Source organism: Schistocerca americana, unplaced genomic scaffold (genome assembly GCF_021461395.2).
Source record: "Schistocerca americana isolate TAMUIC-IGC-003095 unplaced genomic scaffold, iqSchAmer2.1 HiC_scaffold_254, whole genome shotgun sequence".
NCBI classification, from domain to species: domain Eukaryota; kingdom Metazoa; phylum Arthropoda; class Insecta; order Orthoptera; family Acrididae; genus Schistocerca; species Schistocerca americana.
In genome coordinates, this window is record NW_025725966.1 from 10001 (window position 1) to 20000 (window position 10000).

The following is a 10000-nucleotide window of genomic DNA, read 5'->3' on the forward strand; positions in this document are numbered from 1 at the left end:
AACCGGATTAAACGTATACACGGCGCTGATTAGTAATAGATAGAGCCATCAGAATACAGATAATGTATACAACTGTCCGTATACATGCTGAAAGACTCTGCTCACAATCACAACCACACGTCAGCCACACACCCTTATCACGCACTACTCTCTGCCTGTAACACGCACACAGACAATATGTAAGCACCAGCATGGAACAACACCCAGTGCATCCTCTCCGCCACATTAGACAATCCACACTGTCATAACCAGACTGGGAGGTCCACTCAGAAAACAGAATATCCCACCCACCCGACAACCACCATTGCTCAGCCAAGCCACCAACACCCACACATGTCCTACACAGGGGTGCACCCAACATCACAATACTGCCTCCTCTCACAGCACACAAACAATGGCAGGAATGAAAGACACAGGTCTGCCACAAGCATGGAATGAGAGCGCCGCCTGTCATGAGCCAAAGGTGCATCCTGACGTGGCAAATCAGATGATGCCGCAGGCATCCACTTACTATAATCACAATCAACAAACCGGCCGCCCCGCCCCGCCCCCCATTAAACCTTTCCTTACAACAATGTGTACCTTAACCTAACCTATATCGTACCGTAACCTAACCTATATCGTACCGTAACCTAACCTATGTCGTACCGTAACCTAACCTATGTCGTACCGTAACCTAACCTATGTCGTACCGTAACCTAACCTATGTCGTACCGTAACCTAACCTATGTCGTACCGTAACCTAACCTATGTCGTACCGTAACCTAACCTATGTCGTACCGTAACCTAACCTATGTCGTACCGTAACCTAACCTATGTCGTACCGTAACCTAACCTATGTCGTACCGTAACCTAACCTATGTCGTACCGTAACCTAACCTATGTCGTACCTTAACCTAACCTATGTCGTACCTTAACCTAACCTATGTCGTACCTTAACCTAACCTATGTCGTACCTTAACCTAACCTATGTCGTACCTTAACCTAACCTATGTCGTACCTTAACCTAACCTATGTCGTACCTTAACCTAACCTATGTCGTACCTTAACCTAACCTATGTCGTACCTTAACCTAACCTATGTCGTACCTTAACCTAACCTATGTCGTACCTTAACCTAACCTATGTCGTACCTTAACCTAACCTATGTCGTACCTTAACCTAACCTATGTCGTACCTTAACCTAACCTATGTCGTACCTTAACCTAACCTATGTCGTACCTTAACCTAACCTATGTCGTACCTTAACCTAACCTATGTCGTACCTTAACCTAACCTATGTCGTACCTTAACCTAACCTATGTCGTACCTTAACCTAACCTATGTCGTACCTTAACCTAACCTATGTCGTACCTTAACCTAACCTATGTCGTACCTTAACCTAACCTATGTCGTACCTTAACCTAACCTATGTCGTACCTTAACCTAACCTATGTCGTACCTTAACCTAACCTATGTCGTACCTTAACCTAACCTATGTCGTACCTTAACCTAACCTATGTCGTACCTTAACCTAACCTATGTCGTACCTTAACCTAACCTGTATTGCGCCTTAACCTAACCTGTATTGCGCCTTAACCTAACCTGTATTGCGCCTTAACGTAACCTGTATTGCGCCTTAACGTAACCTGTATTGCGCCTTAACGTAACCTGTATTGCGCCTTAACGTAACCTGTATTGCGCCTTAACGTAACCTGTATTGCGCCTTAACGTAACCTGTATTGCGCCTTAACGTAACCTGTATTGCGCCTTAACGTAACCTGTATTGCGCCTTAACGTAACCTGTATTGCGCCTTAACGTAACCTGTATTGCGCCTTAACGTAACCTGTATTGCGCCTTAACGTAACCTGTATTGCGCCTTAACGTAACCTGTATTGCGCCTTAACGTAACCTGTATTGCGCCTTAACGTAACCTGTATTGCGCCTTAACGTAACCTGTATTGCGCCTTAACGTAACCTGTATTGCGCCTTAACGTAACCTGTATTGCGCCTTAACGTAACCTGCATTGCGCCTTAACGTAACCTGCATTGCGCCTTAACGTAACCTGCATTGCGCCTTAACGTAACCTGTATTGCGCCTTAACGTAACCTGTATTGCGCCTTAACGTAACCTGTATTGCGCCTTAACGTAACCTGTATTGCGCCTTAACGTAACCTGTATTGCGCCTTAACGTAACCTGTATTGCGCCTTAACGTAACCTGTATTGCGCCTTAACGTAACCTGTATTGCGCCTTAACGTAACCGATATTGCGCCTTAACGTAACCTATATTGCGCCGTAACGTAACCTATATTGCGCCGTAACGTAACCCACATTGCCCCTTAACGTAACCCACATTGCCCCTTAACGTAACCCACATTGCCCCTTAACGTAACCCAACACACGTTGGGCCTTAACCCAACACACGTTGGGCCTTAACCCAACACACGTTGGGCCTTAACCCAACACACGTTGGGCCTTAACCCAACACACGTTGGGCCTTAACCCAACACACGTTGGGCCTTAACCCAACACACGTTGGGCCTTAACCCAACACACGTTGGGCCTTAACCCAACACACGTTGGGCCTTAACCCAACACACGTTGGGCCTTAACCCAACACACGTTGGGCCTTAACCCAACACACGTTGGGCCTTAACCCAACACACGTTGGGCCTTAACCCAACACACGTTGGGCCTTAACCCAACACACGTTGGGCCTTAACCCAACACACGTTGGGCCTTAACCTGCTCTGTAATTGTCATACGACGCGTTAAATTAGTGTAGTGTTGCCTAACTGCAACCCCCGCAATATAGTTTGCTACTCGCACTGCCCGGTCCCCAGTGTATCGCTTCATGTTAAACACCTTGCAGCTATACACTGTAATGTGGATGGCAGCAGGACGTACATGCTCAATGCCCTTTGCAGTTGTTCATTGGCATTTGCAGTTGTTCATTGGCATTCGCATGTGCGAAGCACTTAGCCTACGCTGTGGTACGGCCTGTGTCAACTGTCCGCTGATGTTGTACGTCCAAATCACACACTGTACTGCACATTGGTCCTCATGTACTGAATGATACATCGTGGTACATGTGACCGTACAACGACTGCGCCAACAACGGCGAACCATGCGGTCCAAATGTTGTGCACTCAGCTACGTGTCGTCTCCCTATAAGAGCTGGATTGCAGTGTGGTATGCCCTGGATGGCGATCAGCATGAGCCGTCTGTTGATGTAGTGGCGCGTGTTGTCAGACGTAGTCGTCTCTTCTCACACACCGTGATAGCATGGTGCACTGCGTTCCACATCTGCGACATGCGACAGAGGCCGGTTGACAGTCGTTCGCGCAATGGACATCGCATACGTACGGGGGCCACCTTCCACGTGTTCGCGAAGCGTGCACATGTTGTTGCGTGTATGTGGGCAGACATAGTGTGTCGTGACACCTGACACAGGCATGCAACAATCGTTGAATTTGCAAATGGCGATGGACGCCTACGTTTGCTGGTGACGTTATGCAAATGAACAACTGGTAAACTGTTGTGGTGCGGTTGTTCTCGCTAGAGGTGAATCAGTGATGGCGACGATCGGTTGAGCTACCAACCGGTTGTTCCAGCGATACCCACCATGCCCACGAACGTGAATGGCATCTGGGTGTGAAGCGATACGCGGCGGTGGCTGGGTGGGACCGTCCCCGGCCGGTGAGGGGGGGCCTCCCGGCGTGCTGGCCGCGCGGTGCGTGGGCGCACGCGCTACAGCCGGCTGGTGGGGGCGGCCAGTGGCAGGCGCGCCGGCCGACGGAGGCGGCAGGCGGCGCAGCTGCGCGCCGGCGCACCCTGCACGCGGCGCCGTGCGGCCAAAGTAGGTCCTCGCGGGCCCGGTGCGAAGCGCGGTGGACATCTGCAGTGTGCTGGTCCGATTGAGGACTGTGTGCGCTGAGGATGCGCCGCCGCCCGGCGCTCGGCGCCGCGACGCCGTCTGCTGCTCGGTCGCCTCTGCGGTTCTCGCAGGTGGTTTGTATCGCAGCTGTGCGGACGTGTTGGCGCGTGCGCTGTGCTGGGAGAGTTCGCTTCGGCACCCAAGTGGGGCTTTTGTCCTTCTGTGGCGCTGGCGTTGGAGCTGCCGGTCACCGTAGGTGGCGCGTGTTGTCTCCCGCCGGCAATGCCACGACAGCACGCTCCCGGGCCTCTGTCGGCAGCGGCAAGCTCAGTTGGGAGCACGGGTGGTCGCACCTAAAGCGTCTACTCGCCAAACTCCGGGCGATTGCGCCTCTCTCGAACCCGACCAAGTACTTAGGACGGCGCTGCGCGCCGCCGGGACCTGAGAGGGTTTCGAGGTGTATTGTGCAGGGGAGCTCAGCCTCCTCCTGTTTGCAGAATAATTGAGCGGACGCTTGCGTGTTCGCGCGGGCCCCCGGGACACACTCCCGGGCGGCCGGCTGCTCAGCTCTAGTTGACGCAGCTCCCTGGTTGATCCTGCCAGTAGTCATATGCTTGTCTCAAAGATTAAGCCATGCATGTCTCAGTACAAGCCGCATTAAGGTGAAACCGCGAATGGCTCATTAAATCAGTTATGGTTCCTTAGATCGTACCCACGTTACTTGGATAACTGTGGTAATTCTAGAGCTAATACATGCAAACAGAGTCCCGAGTCTGGCGTGAGGTCAGTCGCTTGACGGCGCGTTTCGGCGCGGGCCCGCCCGTTGCCGGCGCGCCGTAAGGCACGGAGGCTCGCACTGGGGCGTATCGCTTTCCAGTCGGGCGTGCCGCGGCAGTCCTCACTCGGGGAAGTGAAGCGTCTCTTACAGCCTCTCCTTCCCAAGTAGCTCTTTCCGCCTTCCCGTGGTGCCAGACGTCAAGCTCGGCATTCTGCCTTGCGTCAAAAGGGAGAGCTGCGACCCAACCCGATGCGAAAGCGAAGGGTGCGTGGCACAGGGGGAGCTGTGTCGAGGGACCGAACACCAGTCCCTTTCTGTTCGCAGGGCACAGACCAGCAGGTGCTCTGCATGCCGGCGACCTCGTTTGTCGGCGTGGGATCACGGCGCGAGTCGGCAAGGGTGCTTCGCCGCGCCCCTGGGTAACCGGGGCGTGTTCTGCCAAACCCAGGTGGTGGTGACATCGCCTGGGCCAGGTTAGATGGGCCCAGACCGCCGAACGACTGGGGGACCGACCCACCACCTGAGTAGGAGTGGGTCCTTGGCCTTCAGGTGGAAGCTCGGGCTAGTAGGCGGCGAAGGGCGAGGGGTGCATCCGCCTCTCCGGAGTGCGGGGTGCACTTGCCGAGGAGCGTCGTGTGAAATCGTCGACGACGGGGCCTTCGACGAGGACCAGTGCGCTGGCAACGGCGCGCTGAACCTGGCAGCTCTGATGTGCCCTTGACCTAGGGGCGAGGTTGGTGGGCGAGCTGCAGAAGTCCCCCCCCATGCCAGAGGAGCCGGTCCGGGGCAAGAGACGGGCTCCCAACTTTTCACTCGTCTAACTAATCATGGCTGACCAGGAGGCGAGTGATCTTTGTGCGATTTCGAGGGCGAGTGTGTCTACTGTCCCTACCTCGCAGGAGGAAGGGGGACACGAAGATGAGAGTGTTTATGATAGACATTGCCGAATAAATCAAATATTAGACTCTAGTGTCAAAAACGGCAAAATAAGCCAGGCTGCGGTCCTGGCAATAAAGAACGAGCTCGCTTCCTGGGCTATTGCAAACGCGAAGCTCGAGGGGCGTCTCGAAGAACTAGAAAAAGAAAACGCTAGATTGAGACAGCAACCAGTCAAGACATGGGCCGGAGTGGTGGCGCAAGCCGCTACAAAAGCCCAAACAACAAAGGAAACTATAGCAAAAATTTCTAAAAAACCAGACACGGCAGTCTTTTTAAGACCCCTGCCTGGTCAGACAATCAAAAAGGTGCAAGAAATATTTACAACAACTATTGACCCGGCTAGAGATAAAATAAAAATCAATAAAGTAAAGGCCACAAAAAATGTAGTCGTGGTGGATCTTGCCACTGAGGAGGATAGGGACAAAATATTAAAGAATTCCAAACTGAACAAGGCCATTAAATGCGAACCTCCCAGAAAAAGAAATCCTCTGGTGATACTGTACGACGTACCTGTGGCCCTAACAGAAAGCGACATCTACGAAACCATGTATAATCAAAATTTTGATGACACAGAATGGGAAACATTTAAAAATGAATTCAAGCTCCGCTTTAAAACGGGACCTCGGGAACGGGATGTTGTCCATCACGTCGCCGAGGTCTCTGGCAAGATGTGGCGAAAACTTACCGCTATGGGGAAAATTTATATAGGATTTCACGCCATCAATGTTAGAGACTACCTAGTAGTCCCTAGATGTCACAACTGTGGCGATCTGGACCACGTCCACAAGCATTGTGATAGGAAGCCGGCCTGCTCCAGGTGCGGGGCTGAGGACCACACCAGAAAAAACTGCAGTAAAAGCGCAACCTGCATTCCATGTACCAAGAGAGGAAGGAAACCGTGCAACACTACTGGGAGAAACTGCCCAACGTACAGGATGCTAGAACAGAGACTAATCTCTCGAATTGATTATGGCTGAGGCCGTAATTGAACTCAGGAAGCCAAAAAGGAAATCCCCCAGCAAGAGGCTGAGGGACGCTCTGAGGGCAAACAAATTCAAAGAATTTATACAAAAAATCACACAACCACGATCTTTGGTGACAATAATGAAAGACGTTTGCATACAGACGGACCCGTGTGAAGAAGACGTTCCCTCTCCTCCTTGCTGGGGACCTGGGTCGAAACAAGAGCATACCCGACCACACTGGCATCCTGTACTTGGGAGTTCACAATCACAATCACACAGTAAAGAAGTAATATCCACCAAACATGTTCAGTACAATGAAATAAGCAGCTCAATTCCATCTTCTGACACACCATCTCGGGGTGCAATGGGAATAGATCCCCAGCGAATTTACCCCAACCTGGAGCACGCACTGCAGTTATCAAGACTAGAGGAGCCGGCAATCCTCACAATAGCATTGAGACATGTGGTACGTGTCGGCCACGAGTATGGAAGAGATGTCACATTTCCAGTAATGGAGGCTGTGGACAGAATTCAGCTCAAGACAATGAATCTCCCCACCGACTTCGGAGCCCTGCGAGATCTAGTTAAAAAGGTCTTTGACAGAAGAAACGAAAAATTTGACATGGATGATCTATACTACCAATCAGTGATAACCAATGGCAGAGTAGCCCACGACTGGACAAAATTGTGGCCAGAATCACACATCCATACATACTTCCCACGTGAGCCAACTAAATGTAGGCCAGATAAACACCCATAATAGCAAACTGGTCCTGCAGGAACTCCGAAGGGTGGTGGAAGAGAGGAGTCTAGATGTACTCTGCTTACAGGAACCGTACTCCCAAGCGGGGCGGATCCCATTCATGGCTGCCAACTGGCAAATTATACATTCCAACGTAGAGCCAAAGGCTGCAATTATAATTATCAACAAATCATTTAGAGCTACAGTCCTTGCACAGTTCTCTGGCGAACACTGCAATGTCGTGGAACTTCAAACACCCGCGGGGGTGATTTACATCTGTAATATATACTTCCAATACGGAAGAGGAATAGAGGAATTTCTAGAAATACTTACACAAGTCGCCACGGCATTGCAGGGACGAAGATTGATTGTGACAGCGGACATAAATGCGAAGTCCCCCCTATGGTTCAGTGGCACGCACGATGATCGGGGGCTAAAAGCCGAGGAAACAATCATGGCATTACAACTGGTGGTTGCCAACCAACAAGGGAACCCCCCCACATATACTGGCGGAGGGGGAGAAGGTACAAATATTGATATCACACTAATAACACCAAACCTGGCCACAAAGGTCAACAAATGGAAAGTGTGGGACAAAGTAACCACCAGTGATCATAATTTAATAACATTTTCCATTGGGGAAAGGGAGTGCCACTGGGACATGGGGTGGGAGCTGCAGCTTAATTACAACAAGGCTAACTGGGACCGTCTCGCGGAGGAGTGCAACATTCCGACATTGCTGGAGGGTGACGGAAACGTGGAAGAATGCGCCGAAGGACTGGTGCAGGCGATCACCACAGCGGTGCGGGCAGCCGTACCAACCAGGAGGAGAGCCGTAGCGGCCACCCCCACACCATGGTCGGTCGAACTGGGACAGATGCGCCAGGCTGTGAGGAGGGCAAGGAGGTACTACCAGCGGAGTGTAGTCTGGAGGGAAAAACGAAGATGGCTTCAGATCTATCGTGAAAGCAAAGAACAATTCCAACAGGAGTTAAGGGCAGTCAGGCTCAGAAGCTGGGAAAGTTATGTAAAAAGCCAATTGGCTACAGACCCATGGGGAGTCCCTTATAAATTAGTACGAGAAAAGATAAGATCACCAATGGTGCTATCCACCGTCAGGGACGGGGACCGGATGACGGGCACTTGGCAGGAAACTGCTGAGGCCCTCCTCCGGGTTCTGTTGCCTGACGACGTGGAGGAAGATGAGACTGAAGAACAAAAAAGGATAAGGAGAGAAAACCAAAGGGACTATAACAATAACATCAGAGTCTACCCCTTCTCTGAGGAGGAGGTCGCTGCCCAGATCAAGGCCCTCAAAAGAGGGAAAGCTCCTGGCCCGGACGGCATTACTGCGGAAGTGGTGCAATTCCTTGCCCCCCAGCTCGTAGCTCCTCTCACTAAGTTGTATAACGAGTGCTTGGAACTCGGGAAATTCCCAGAAATATGGAAAAAAGCCAATGTAATCATCATTAAAAAGAGTCCGGACAAAGATCCCACAGAAATTAAATCTTATAGACCTATCTGCTTGTTGGACGTACTGGGCAAACTTTTTGAGAGGCTACTAGCGAACAGACTGACAGCACACCGCATGCTGTGCGGGATGAGTGACAGACAATTCGGCTTTCGGTCTGGGTGTTCTGCGTCTGACGCAATCGCCCTGGCTGCCGAGGTCTGTGGCTCTACCCCGCACAAGTATGTCGTCGGCATCATGGTCGACATCAGTGGCGCCTTCGACAACCTGTGGTGGCCCTCACTCTTTTCCTGCTTGCGGGAGAAGAACTGTCCAGGGCCGCTATATGGGTGTCTGAGGAGCTATTGTGCAGACAGGGAGGTCTGGCTATCGGCCCCTAGCGGCATAGTCAGGAAGATTGTCACCAAAGGATGTCCTCAGGGCTCTGTCCTGGGACCTCTCTTTTGGGACATTAACATGGAGCCTTTACTTGAAGATCTCAAGAACTGTGACGATGTGCTAGAGGTCATAGCATACGCTGACGACCTCCTCCTGCTGGTCGGCGGCCGAAGCCGCGAGGAATTAGAGCCGAAAGTGGAAAGAGCCCTAACTGTTCTTACATCATGGTGCCACAGAAGCAAAATGACGATCGCACCCAATAAGTCCACATATCTACTTCTCAAAGGCCAACTGGTCAGGAACCCGACGGTTAGAATTAATGGTATACCAGTTCTTCGGCGCCGCGAGGCCCGATACCTGGGTGTAATCATCGATGAGAGGTGGAGCTTTGCATCACATATTGACACCGTATCACAAAAATCATTGGTTCTATTAAACAATCTTATCGGAATTGGTCACAAGCGGTTTCACCTCCCTCCAAATTTAATTAAGCTATATCACAACAGCATCCTGACCTCAATAATAGGATACGGATCTGGAGTCTGGGCACACAGACTCACGAGGGTCATGCCTGCCATGGCCGTAAGAAGAGTGCAGCGGAATATGCTTCTACGTTCAGCAGGGGCCTATAGGACAACACCGGGGGGAGCACTGTTAGTGTTAATGGGAATCTGTCCATTAGATATAAAAATACGTGAACAGGCTGCCTGGTACTGGGTACAAAAAGAGAACAGGGACAAAATCAGGGAAATACTTGGGGTTTTTGCAGGGGACAAGTACACCATTAAAAAGAGGGGGCTAGAACTATGGCAAGATCAGTGGAATAATGAAGATACAGGTCGTAGAACCTATGAGCTGCTACCGGACA